A 13,900-nucleotide genomic window follows, 5' to 3' on the forward strand; every position below is an offset into this window, starting at 1 on the left:
AAGTCATGCTGTTTTGCCAATCACATCTTGCCTAATGGCTGCTGCTCTGAAAAACTGTATAAAGACTGACCAAACAGGCTGGGGAGTGGGGGTCGCCATCTCTCCTTCAGGTGTAGGAACAATAAATTCCTCTTGCTTTTTGCATAGATTCCAGGCACCCTGTGGTTCACTCAGGAGTGGGGGGTCCTGGTAAGCTAAAGCTTGCCAGAGTCTTACAAAACCAAGTTTTCTCCCAAAGAACAGGGGAGCTGTAGAAGCCACAGCTTAATAGTCTATCAGGCACAAGGCCAAGGCCAGTCTCAAGATCTGGTCACTGTTTCCACTGGGTTTCAAAAGTGCCTATTTTTCCATCTCTATACCACGTTGCCAAAAAGATAGAAACAGCGAAGTGTTGTTCTGAAGAACTCAGAGACACTCCTGCATCAAGTGCTTGCCCTTCTTTGATCCAGTGAGCCAGGAGAATGTTATTTTGAAGTCAAGGGAGCAATGAGAGCTGCAGAGGTTGAGCTAGGTGTGTGTCAACATTGGACAGAGGCATGTGCCTGCCTGTCTCAGGCAGAGGATAAGAAGCACCCATTTCATTTGCTTAGAAACCAGATGTGGTACTTGGCTGATGGGATTGAAGCTCCAAGGTTTAAGAAAGATTCAAGAGTCTCCATGCTTCTTCACCTTAGTCTGAGAAGTAACGCCCTGGGGACAGAGAGCTAAAAGAATGCCTACAAGGATTGTTCCTTCACTCTCATTGTCTGTTTTGAATGAAAGCTGGCTTCTGTGTTATCCAGGAATAAAGCTACTTGTAATTCCCTTTTAAAGCTGGGATATGCTTAACTTGATAATGTCAATTAAGGAAGTTCTCCAATGGCTTTTAAGCTTTCAGTAGGAGAGTGTAGGATTTTTACCTGCCTATTACGATGGCTTTCTGAATGCTGTCAGGCATTCTTTCCTTCTATAATTCTTCTACTATTGTTGGCAGTGTTGGCCTTTGACCAGAAACAAAAGCTTCTATTGAAGACAAACATCCTGTGTATCCACTGGGCAAGGACCATGTTGGCTTTTCAGTAGCCAAGTACAGTCTTCGCCAAGAAGCAGTGGCAGAACAATCTCCATTACTAAGTGGAACCAAACCCCAGAGCCGTGTAGTACAGGTTTGTGGTGCCAGTAATTCTGCTTTTGCTCTCCTAGACCCCTTGGTCAGTCTCTTGTGATAATCACACTTAGGAACAAGGAGACTCAAACCCATCAGATTTTACTGCATAGAATAGCAACAGTCAGTCATTTTTCTTTTTACAGGGAAAGGGGAAAAAAAAACTGTATCAAACCACTAAACTTCCTATTTCTAAGTTTCCTATAACCACTCAACTGGGGTTAAGCTCATTGAATTCAGCCTTCTCAGTCTCTTGAAACAAATTCTGTTTCCCATTACCCTGGAAATGTTACAATGCCCTAAAACAATTTATGGGAAGCTTTGTATTTTCTATCTACTTTGTTCTCCAGCATTTAGGCATATGGAACTACTCACTCACCTATGAGTCTAGCTATTTCTTTAGGGAATGATTGTTTCCATGATTGGTTTGTTTAGCCTGTTCCCCTTCCTTGCTTGGTATGCACCAATCGACCCTCCGTTGCATGGGAGAGCACAAAGACTAAAAGCCACAGGTGACTGGATTTTATACCAAGGCTCTGATGTCGTCCTTAGTAAGCTTGAGAAGGTTACATTACTGGTTTTGTGTCACTGTTTATTTGCTGTAAACTGGGGGAGAATTGCAGTACCTGTTTCAAAGACAGATCACGAGCTCACAAAGGTTGTGTATGTAAAGCCTGTATCTGCTCCAGGAAAGATGAATAATATTATTAGGATTCAGGTGTTAGCTCGGCTGCCACATTCCCCATGAACACATTTGTCCTGGTTTAGTGCTCTGTGTGGCCTAATTGTACCTTGTTCTTTTCCTTATCATGTCTTTTATCATGCAATGTTGTCATTTGGGAAAGGAGGCTTCAGTGACATGAGTTGGACTGATCTGGTTTGTAGGTAGATAGTCCTGTCTCAGAGGAATTATAGTCCATCACTACCCCCACCTTTTCCTAAGCTTAAAGAATTCTCTTTAAAGCCTTAAATCAGTAGCCCTTAAAGATACCACATAAATGTTTTGAAATGAGATACAAGTCGTGTTCATGGAACATTGTGTTCTCCCCTTTCAGGCTGATGGAACTTCTTCTCCCACACTAGTTCATTACAATGAATGGAAGATGCTCCATTCTGACACAACACATTTTCACATTTTCTCCTCCTCTTTTCTTCTTCTTTTCTTCATCTTCATCTGCTTCTTCTTCTTTCCTTCCTTTCTCCTCCTCTTCCTTCCTTTCTCCTCCTCTTCCTTCCTTTTTCCTTCCTTCCTTCCTTTCTTCCTTCCTTCCTCCTCCTCTTCTTGCTTTCTTCTTCTCTTCTTCCTCCTCTCCTTTCTCCTCCTTTTTCTTCTTTTCTTCTATGCAGAAATATATATGTTTTGTTGAGTTCACTATGATAGAATTTTCTCTCTTTCATAGGCCCCTTTCCATTTCATCCAGTGGTAATTATAGTCAGCTGTATGTACCACGTAGGCAGGCACATCTCTCTTACAATAATCTTTTACTATTACTTCTAATGCCATTAAGCACACATTGGAAATGTCAAAGACTGCATCAAATATATTAGCATCTATAATCCTTTGGTGCAAGTGAGTGACTGCCTCTCTTACCCTCTATGTACTGGCAAATAAGATTTGAAGAAGTTGGTCTGTGTCTGAACATACAGAAAAAAATATAGGAGAAAGCCGAACACTCAGCCCCTCCTCTTCCTGACTCTTTGATACAGGGTTCCATGTTTTCATGTATCCCAGCCTTGGATTGTCATGTCACAGATGATGACCTTAAGCTTCTGATATTCCTGTGTCCACCCCCTGGATGCAGTCTCTGAGAACAACGTATATTGAATTTTAAATCCCTCACCATCAGAATGTGGCTATTTAGGAGCCAGGCTTTAAAGAGGTGGTTAAGCTACAATAAGGGCTTTGTGTGGGCCTTTTCTAACCTGACTGGAGTCCTCAAAACATGGAGGATTTAAAAGACTTCAGAAATGTGTGGGCTGTGTTAGTCAGGGCCCACCTCCAAATCCCATCTACACCAGCAGCTCAAAGGAAGAACGGTTCAAGTTAGCTTATTGTTTAGACGTTTCACTTCATGGTCAGCTTGCTGCACTCTTTCTGGGCTCTGGTGAAGCAGAGCATCATGGCAGAAGAAAACAAAGTTGCTAATCTCATAGTGACCAGGACACAGATAGAGAGAAGGAATGGGAGAAGTGAGAGGAGGTGGGGGGCACCTCCACAGATAGAGAGAAAGGGGCAGAGAAAGAGAGACAGAGAGAGAGAGAGAGACAAAGACAGAGACAGAGAGAGAGAGAGAGAGTGTTAAGTTCCATTGTCTTACCTTCTAAAGTTATTAGTATTCCTCAAACTATCTGAGCTATTCAAGAAATAGGTTTTTACCAAATGAATCTGTGGGGGGACATTTTTCACACCAAAGTACAACATACATACAACGTTATGCCCCAGGAAAAGAAGCATGAACCTTGATCTTGAACTTATGGCCTCCAGAAATATATGAAAAAATTATGTTTACACGACCCAATCTGTGCCACTTTGTTATGATCCCTCTAGAGAATGAATACAACCATTGGTGAGTACATGCCTGTACAAAGGAGGAGAACCTGACCTGCATTGCCCTGGAGATGAGATTTTAAGAAAGACAGAAGGGAATAACTAAGTGTTAAAGAATATGCAGCATGTGCCGAGTCCTCCTTACTCATAACCACTCAACTCTCATGACAGAGGTGGTCCTTTACGTCTGAAACAGTGACAAGGAAGCAAAGAGCACTGGTTGCTCTTCCAGAAAACCTGATTTTGATTCCCAGTACTCATATGGTAGCTCACAGCAATATGTAACTCTAGTTCCAGGGATCATGACAACCTCTCCAAGCACCAGGCACACACATGGGGCACAGACATGTGTCTAGACAAAACTCTTACACACATAAAATGAATAAAGATACATCCTAAAAAATATTTTTAAAAAAGAAGTGAGCGAGCTTAAGCGCCTCCGCGGTCTGAGGAATGTCAACTATTCAATATGGAGGCGGAGGTCCATAAGCTGGATCTGATGTTCCTGAAAGCTGATTCTGATTTGGATTACCTTCAATATAGGCTGGAATATGAAGTCAAGATGAATCACCCACATTCAGCAGGAGAGAAAAATGCAGTTACAGTTTTAAAGGAATTATCAGCAATAAAGTCTCGCTATCAAGCTTTATGTGCACGCTTTAAGGCAGTTTCTGATGAGCAAAAAGAGACCAAGAGCTGCATTTGTGCTACTTTGAACAAGACAATGACCATGATACAAGAACTACAAAAGCAAACAAACCTGGAGCTAACTCTACTGACTGAAGAAGAGAAAGCTGCAACAGAGCCATTAAAGTCTCACATGCCGGACTGATAAAAAAGAATGTTAACGAGGAACTCTGGTGGAGAGAAGAGCAATTCCAAAGATTCGGCAAGACCTCTAGAGGCTGGGGCTGATGAGGAAGCCTGACGTTTTCCTTGACTGAGAGGATCGTGATGCATTTCATATGAGGAAATTGTAAGAAGCGTAGATGTCATATGACTGAAAACCAAAAGGATGGGATGGGAATAAAGCAATGTTAAAAAAAAAAGTGAGCTTTTCACATGTTTGACATATAGTAGGATACTGTGGACCACCTGGTCTATTCTGTAGAAGGGACTTAAAGAAAGAAATGAACAGAGCCACAAGTACTAGCCTTTGGATCCAGAGTTTCAACAATGCCCTACACTGTCTGACATTGTGGTATATGTACAAAAAATAGTGCAGATCTTTCTAATCCAGTAACTTTTTATATCTGCTAGAAATCAGCTATTTTTCTAAAGTTTGGATTGTGGTCTTTTTCTCTCCCCCCATTGCTGAGTTTTTTCCCATATATATTGACTCCAAATAGCCTATAGGTTCTGATGCTAAGAGTCCTTCATAAGCATTGATTTGTGTTTCTGTGCCTACACAAATTTTATTACCACTTGATGACTGTGTTGTCTATACATTGTATTTGCTTGTTATCTTAGTTATTATTCTATTTCCATGAAGAGACATCATGACCAAGGCAGCTTATTCGAGAAAACACTTAATCAGGAGATTGTTTACAGTTTCAGAGGGTTAGTCTGTTATGATCGTGGCAGAATGAGTGGCAGGCAGGAAGGCAGGGAATAGAGCAATAGTTGAGAGCTTTACATCCTGATCTGCCAGCACCAGGTAGAAAGAGATTGAGACTGTGCCTTGGCAGGAGGGCCACACCCCTCTACCTCTTGAATCTCTTATTTGTTGATTCTTAAAAGATCCTATGTGTCTGTTCATACTGATTTAGCCTGATAAGAGGAAACTGCTGATATGGATGATCAAGTACCCAGATGTTAGTAGATCTTGATTATTAGCAATGCAATATTTAGTGCAATGCAGAGAAGAGTTAATATTGGGTTTGTCTACTTGGTGTGGCCTCTTTATACTTTGAACATTCTCCCTTTACAATCATAATCTATCTTGAATTATGAAACATATCCTCCGTGTAACTGTGTGGCCTTAGAAAAGCTTAGGAAAAGGAGGTAAAATACCCTTTAGTCTCATCTTAGGGAGGACCTGAGTGTTACCCAAACTCTGAATATAAGTTGTACCACTGAGCCTATATGAGTGACTGAGGCAAAACACCCAACTAGTAATAAAGAACACGCATTTGCCTTAACTTTCTAATGCTCTCTCCAGAAGTGGGTTGAGTGGCAAGCAGTTTATTGAAGATGTTGCTAGCTTAGTATCATATTTACATCTTCAACAAGCACTGCTACAGGCCTCAAGGAAAGACAGGTAAATCCTGGCAGAAGATGGGTGTTGGGTGCAGGGCATGCATGCTAATGCAGCTAAGGTGAGTGGCCAGTTGCAGGACTGAGGTTATAGAAGGGGCTTGAGGAGGTCTCCTAGAATCCATGATGAAGAACTTGCAGATTCCTAGGCTGCTTCTCTGAGAATAGAAAATTTGAAACAGAGCCTTGGCAGAATGTGGTAGTTGGAAAACTACAGTCACTTTGAGCAGTTACATGCTCTCCTGCTGCTTGCTTGGCAGGGAAATTTCTGACTAGGTGGAGAGGTAATCACACTCTGAAAACTTGGCTGCAGCATCCCCACTAAGGACCCCTTGAGCACAGAGTTACTCAGCAGGCTGGTCACTGAGGGTCACTTGACATTTTGAAAATGTGTTTTAGATACCCTAGCAAGTCTGCTGGTACATTGTTCAGTGTCCCTACAGAGTTGAAGTAGCCTGTGGCCAATGGGCCATGTCATGTACTGCCTGTACACATGGAAATACTTTGTTTAGGAACCTGAGCCAGAGTACGATGAGCTGGTCTCTATCCCACTGTCTGACTCAGAGGTGGAAGTGCCTGGAAACATCAGGACATTGTGGACTAAAAGATTCACAGACACTGCAGGAGCCCACAAACCAATTGGACAAGGACAAAGGGATTCTGTTAACTGCATTATTAGGATCAGAACATGGGCCCTGAGAGCCCTGGCAAGGTAGGCTCAGTCTCCCATCTTTAGTTGGCCAATTAAAGAAAAAAAACTTAGTGAAAAACAGAAAAAGGTTGTTATTCAACATGACCACATTGGGAACAGGAACGAGGAAGTCCATTGCAAAGTTTATCTTTGCAGTCCTGATTTGAGGTTCATGTTCAACAGACCATCCATTATCCTTCTCTCCTCTCTATTCACGCCTACAAGTTGGTCAGACAAGTTGCGTGAACTGTGTGGAATCTCTTTCTGGAAGACAAGGTCCTTGCCTGGCTGGTATAAGCTTTCAGCCTTTTCCATCTCTAATCACAAGCCACCTGGGAAACTGAAGAAGACCAGTGTTCTTATAGAAGAGGAAGACACACCTGAGAAATAGATACAGAAAAGGGGCCAAGTGAAAACACAGTAGGGACATGGTTATCTACAACTCCGTGAAAGGACTCAGGGGAACCCAGACTTGCCAGGACCTTCATTTGGGACTTGTAGCTTCCAGAACTGTGAGAAACACATTTCTGTTGTTTAAGGGACTTGGCCTATGGTCTTTCATTCTGGAAGCTCTAGAAGAGCAGGTAGTACAGGTTTTGTTTATCTGTGTATTCTCTCCTAGGCTTTCCATTTGGTCAACAGTTCTCAACCTGTAGGTCACGAACCCTTTGCAGGTCCAACAACCCTTTCACAGGGGTCACCTAAGGCCATCATACATATCTGATATTAACATTACAATTCATAACAGTATTAAATTTAGTTATGAAGTAGCAACAAAAACAGTTTTATGGTTGGAGGTCACCACAACATGAGGAACTGTATTAAAGGGACACTGCATTAAGAAGATTGAGAACCACTGCATTAGATGTGGCCTGTACTCTCCAGCACCTTGCTTTACCGATTTTTCCTACTTCTCTTATCTTTATCTGTACCCACAGACAACTTTTGGCTGTTTGTCCTGTTACAGGCAAAATGCAGCACATAAGTGTTTCTTCTATCACCAAAAACACCACCATTATATTACAGCTTTTGGAAAAAGAATTCCTGTGGGGAGTGGGAGAAATTCCTCAGTGAATATGTAAAGATTGGATAAAGTCTTGAGTGAATGTATATTATTGGCCTGGGCTTGGCCATGTCAAGCACACCAATGTCTCAACCCGTGGGAGTGGCAAAGCCTTCCTATGGCCCAAGTATGATTATTTATGAATTATTGATTTATGTGTACAAACACTAGGTACTGCAGCTTCCTCATCTGGCATGTTGACAAGCCTGGGACTGCTCCCCTACAGAGAACTGTCTTAGTTAGCCAACACTTCCCCTTGTGCTGTACTTATTAAAAGTGCTAAGGTTCTGGCTTGTGTGGCACAGTTAGTACCACTTTATCAGGGTACACACAACCCATCTGACCCCAGCTTTTCTGTGCATTCTGTCCTTTCTTTATTCCCCTGCTTCCCTTAGTCAGGTTTTCAGACTAAGCTGTGCAGGACAAGACAGACCCCCATTCTCACTGTTTCTACTGCTAGTTCTTACCTTTTAGCAGAGATTTCTGCTTCATTTTTTTTCATGCAGTTCAACTTTTTTTTTTTTTTTTTTGCTTTGTTTTCCTTATAGCTATTAAGTTCAGGGTGACAAGACTTAAATGTGTGGGGATGTCTGAAAACTGTCCTCTAATGGAGGGGTGTGTCTTTTCCCTCTTTCTTCATCTTGCTATATGAAGTGTATGCTTTCTCTTGCTTCTTCTAGTTAGACTCAAGACTACCTTCTCCTGTTTTTCTTGGCACCATGCATAGACATTTTAATAACCATCACAATGATTTATGATTATATTCAAGTGACTTCTCTCTGGGCTTTTAATGTGTTTATATTTCTCATGTCCTTTAGTGAATTTAACAAAGCAGAAATTTAATACATAGCTTTTGAATGAGTGAATAAGATATGAATGACTGATTGACTTGCATAGGTCTGGTCATTACACGTCATAGCTTCTGTTTAATCTAAATTCAGTCCTCTGATTGGCCATCATACTTGTATCTAGTATGGTGGAGAGGTCATATAGCAATCATAGTACTCTGTACTAAGATCAATGGGGATACATGCCATGAGTGTATTGCCAGAAACATGGATAAACACATCTGTGTCTTTCCACAATGTCAGAATTTGTGGAATAACAGGAAATGCACAAGATAAATCAACTGAAATGTATATCAGGGGCTACTGAATTGAGTCCAGATCCAGAGTCAAAAGGACAAAACAAGGTACAGATGGTTGGATGGGTGAACAGTAGTCCAATATAGGTGAACCAGAGGATGGGCAAATGGAAATTCAAATTGGCTATATCCAGAGTGGAATCTAAGCTAAACTGAAAGTCCTGGAACACTTGGGACTTCTCTGCCTGTTGGTCCTTGATCATACTGCGTCATCAAATAGGATGGTACTAGGTGCTTGATAAGGTAGGTCAGGGAGCTATATACTTTCCTTCATATCCCGTGTTTAATTCATTTTGGGATCCTGTTTTCTTGGCATAATTTTTATGTACCCATGTATAACAAGAGTCCCAACTCACCCCTATACATTTACTGTGTAATACATTTCTACTCCAGAGAATAGGGCATTTATCAGTCTGTGGGTCAAACTGATGGAGCTGTGCCTGTGTTCACCCAGGTGCAGAATCACCCTCCATCTTCAAAAGTGCGTGTTAAATGGAATCTCTCAGGGAAAAGTACAGCCCGAAAAGCCACTATTTTATCCAGTGTAGAGGAACAAGATAAGTGCATGTGCTATATAACAGTCCTGTAAGCAAAAGAGAGGTGCTTCAGGGCAAGCCTAGAGGAAGGCTGTGTGTGCTCAGAGGTGGGAAGAGGCTCATTGTTTAAAGTAAAATCAAGAAGGACCATGGGGGATATGGAGCTAAACAAAGCTTAAAGGTGGGCCAGAATGGGAAGAAGAACGTAGCAATAGGTGAAAATAGCGGTGAATAACCATGCAAAGTGGGTGATGCCACTACATGGAAAACTGGAGACATACACGAAACATCACAAAGGATCCAGTGCATTCAGTCACCAGGAAATCTGGGTGGAGAGTTCTTGACAGGAAACACAGCTGTCTTTTAATCTTTCCTGACAATTTGAATGTCCTAAGTCTTGAGACTTTTCTCGTAAACAATTACTTACATCGCCATTTTTTTAAATTGACCTAGTTATGATTTTTAAAACCTCAATTTCCTGCATAAAGAAAGTAGAGCTAAATTCCACTTGTGATGGCAAGTCTCATTTTCTCAGTCTCTCCAGAGTAGATCAGCGAGTGCTAGTGAGATAACCCATGCGTACTCACAGTCTGAGTCCATTGGGTGATTTTCAGGGACAAGGATGTTTGCAAGCTCAAGGATCTGGACATCTGAGGCCTCACTTTAAGGCCTTCAGTTTGAAGATATTTTGTCAACACACCAATGTGGGATATTGCAGTTCACATCTCCACAGTAATTAAGATGCTTGTGAGTAGATTTCTGAAGGCCATAGAACACCCTGACAGAGATGGGGTATTGGGATGGTTGGAGAAAAATAGCAGATATTTTTAAGGGTATCTTTGATAAAGTATGATGTTTGGCCACTGAGGGATGTTTAGTATCCTGGTCTATGAGATTGACTTGGGCTGCAAAAAGAGTTCTGAGTGAAAGGGATGGTAGTGAAGGTACTGGGGCAATGAGGAGAGTCTCAATCTGGGTTGTGAGTATGTGGTAGGAGTTTAGGGAAAATGTCTTGCACCATAAGTAGATCTAGGTAGAAGTCTTGTACCATAAGTAGACATAGGTAGATGGGAATAATCAACAAAAAAGGAGGAGGTGGGAATTTATATGTCTAAAAATGAGTAGAGTGTCTGGTTTTCTGGGGTTTGAAAATAACGTCAACTACTACAACAGGCGTGGAAGATGGAACCGTTGGTTTTAAATCATGCAATCAAAGCTGAATGGACAGTCCCTATATCGAAAAACAATGAAACAGTCCTGCCTGCCATTGTGAAGTTTACTTTGGATTCAGTATTAGTGATGGTTATTGTGGTGGGGCCTTCTGAGTGTGGGCATTGCCAACCTTCAGAACTCAGGAATTGAAAATCTTAGCTCAGAGTTAGGACTTGGAACAGTTGGTCATCATTCAGGGACTTGAGGACAATTCAACTTCCAGTGTTTTTTGCTTACATACAGGGCAGGTGTCAGTGGACCTCACATATTAAGACATGTGTTGACTCAGTGTCTCTCTTGTCACACTCGAAGCTGGGTACAATGGTGTTCTCATAGGAGAAATGGCTCTCTTCAGGTATCCTGAGTACCAGTAGCAATCAGTTAGAATTGGGCTTGCTGCTTCCTCTCCTCCTTTCTATTATTAAAGCCCTTAAAGTATTTTTTTTCATTTTTCTGGGTTTTTAATAGTCAAATGTGAAGATTTGGTTCACTGAAGCACCTTCACTGCCAAACCAGGCAGGCAGGGGCTGCTTTAGCTTCTCTGTCTTCTGTGATGATCAGAGTGTAAAAGTACTTGCTGCAGGGAACCTTGAACCTTCAACTTCATACTGTCCTTGGTCTCCTTGATCTTGACTGAGTTGACATCTTTCCACTGGAATGTGAGCAGAAAGTCTTTGATTTCCTCTATTTTCTGGGCCCTGACTACAGGTGTTTGTGATTGCACAGCAGTGAGAACAGGAGAAGAACAACGAAAAGCTTAAAAAGTTTGAATGAAGTCTTTGAGGGTCACCTTTTTTTTTTTTTCTTTTGGAGCCTTTGTTGTTTTGATTTTTGAGTTTCTGAGGATGATCAGGAGACAAGGGAATGTGCAAGTACTGCCTGTCCACTGTGGTGTTAGATCTAGGCTGGTATACTTAAGGAGAGTCTCTGTAAGTTAGTTCTTAAGGGCTTCTGTGTTTTCATCAACCCTCTGGGTCATTTCTTTGATCCCATCCCGTGTTCTGCCCTGTTGCTGGGGTGTGGGAACCTGCTTGGGCAGATAAAAGGGGCCATGCTAGACTGCATTTACCCTGTGTCACCACTGGGTGCTGGGCTTGTGGGAAGCTCAGGGAGTGGGAGTCTTTGGTGAGGGATGTGAGAAAGGATGTAGGCTGAGGCTGAGGCCAAAGCTGGGGTTCCCTGATTCTTGAATGTCCATTTCTTGCCGGAAACTGCATAGAGTTGGGAATAGAGATGGGTCCACAGGCCTGCGAGAAGGAGCCTGGGGCTGGGGTTTCAAAACTTCTGGAGATCTAGACTCCAGTAGAAGTCATGGAGAGTCATTGGGGAAAGAGGGGCTCCATGAGCTGAGGGCCATGAGTCCAGGGCCAAGCTCACTGACGGTGGTGAGTCCATCAGTGCTGCAGCGCCTTCTGTGGGAGACTTAGATGGAGCATCTCTGTAGACAAAGGCTTCCTCCATGCTCTCCAAGGCAGTTCTTGATATGAGAGACAGTCCTTGGTTCCAAACTGTTTATTGACTGTCATAAAATGGGTGCATTGTCATGGAAAATGGGTGTAACCCACTCCCTCAGGGTGGACCAGAGATTAAATACCTTTTGCAGGAAGGAATGTCTGATAAGGGAAGCTTATTAGCTAAACCCTCAGGGTCCATCTAGATATCTCATTAGCATGGAGAACTCTGTCCTGATCTATGTGACCATTGGTCACATTACTATATGGGGGAGTGTGGTCACATGTTCCAGGCCAGGGATCTGGTAGGGAGCAGGGAAACACCTATTGTCCTCAGATGGGTTCTCTGCACCCACTCAAGCTTATCAAGTTTCCTGGCACGGTCCACTGCCCCATGCCTTGAAGGATGTTTTTCTCATTCCTTTGATTGGTGAAGGGAATTGAGTTTCTATTTCATTTTGAGTCAATAGAGGGGACACTCTGATTACTAGAAAGGTGGTAGTGGTAATTTTAGGTTTGAAAAGACTCAGAAAAACTCAATACTGAAACATAATTGAATTTTTTGCTTCTGGTATGGTAGATGAGTATATTAGTTTTTGTTTTTTTTTTTTAAGAGTCAAAGAATTTATGGAATGACTTTATATATTAAGGGAATTTATTATAATGACTTACAATCTTAACCCAACAATGGGCAGCTGTGAATGGAAGTCCAAGAATCTAGTAGTTGCTCAGTTCCACAAGGCTAGTTGTTTCAGCTGGACTTTTGTATACACTGGACTCATGAAGAAGTCGGTTCCAACAGATGTGGTGGCAAGTAAGTGCAAGCAGGTGGAGAAGAGTGGTCTTCATTCTTCCAATGCCCCATGTAGGCCTCCAGCAGAAGGTGTGGCCCATATTAAAGGTGTGCACTACCATGCCTGGATTTGGAACTTTCTCTGTCCCAAGCTGGCCTTGAATTTAGAGATCTGTTTGCATCTGTCTGGAATTAAAGGTGTGTACTACCTTGGCTGGGGCTACACTTTACATAGCCACTATACCTCAAGATCTGGATCAAAAGGGTGTGTCATTCAAAGTCAAGATTTAGGTCAGAAGCCTGTGTCTTCCTGCCTCAAGATCTGGATCACAGGTGTGCCCTCCATTTCTGGATTGAAGTTCATTCCAGATGTAGTCAAGTTGACAACCAGGAATAGCTATCACAATGAGGAAATAATAACACAATTGTCTCAGAAAGTCTGATTAAGTCAGTAAAAGTCTGAGTCTTTGAGATAGCTGTGAGGGGAAAGGGAGGGCACCTTCACCACGATTACCCATAGCTCTTAGAAATGCTAAGCCACGAGATGCCCTTTCTCCTTTAAGTTGCCTTGATCAAGTGTTTTGTCTCATAAATACATAAAAACACATCACAAAACATAAATAAAATAAAGCTAAGATAAAAAACAAAACAAAACAAACAAACAAAAAAAACCAACCTGACACAACTAGCGTTACAGGATATTTGATCATACTGTCAACCTCCAGTTGTATTGTTTACTGGAAAAAACTCCTATTTTTAGTTGTGGTATGGCTCACCCTTAACATACAACTTTAATCCCTTTCCTGGGATACAGAAAAGCCCCTAGCACACACCTTTAATCCCAAACAATGAAAATAAAGTTTGTAGAAAGAAGAACACTTGTTTGACAGTGATATTCAATTGAGTGGCAGATAAAGTGATGAACCAGAGAAAGATTTAACAGAATAAGATGCACCCAACTCTCATGAGGAGAGAGAGGAAAAGGAAGCTACTTAAGAGAGAGCAGGCAGAGAAAGAGGAAACCAGTTTTTACTGGAGAGTTTTACAGGGACAGATTGAAGA

At 42.0% G+C, this 13,900-nt stretch overlaps 2 pseudogenes; one reads left to right on the forward strand and one right to left on the reverse strand.

The window, feature by feature from the left end:
- Ska2l-ps (spindle and kinetochore associated complex subunit 2-like, pseudogene) lies at positions 4,133-4,558 on the forward strand (annotated as a pseudogene).
- Gm33818 lies at positions 11,082-13,548 on the reverse strand (annotated as a pseudogene).
- Positions 13,549-13,900: the final 352 nt, after the last annotated feature.

This window comes from Mus musculus, chromosome 1 (assembly GCF_000001635.26).
Source record: "Mus musculus strain C57BL/6J chromosome 1, GRCm38.p6 C57BL/6J".
NCBI classification, from domain to species: Eukaryota; Metazoa; Chordata; class Mammalia; order Rodentia; family Muridae; genus Mus; species Mus musculus.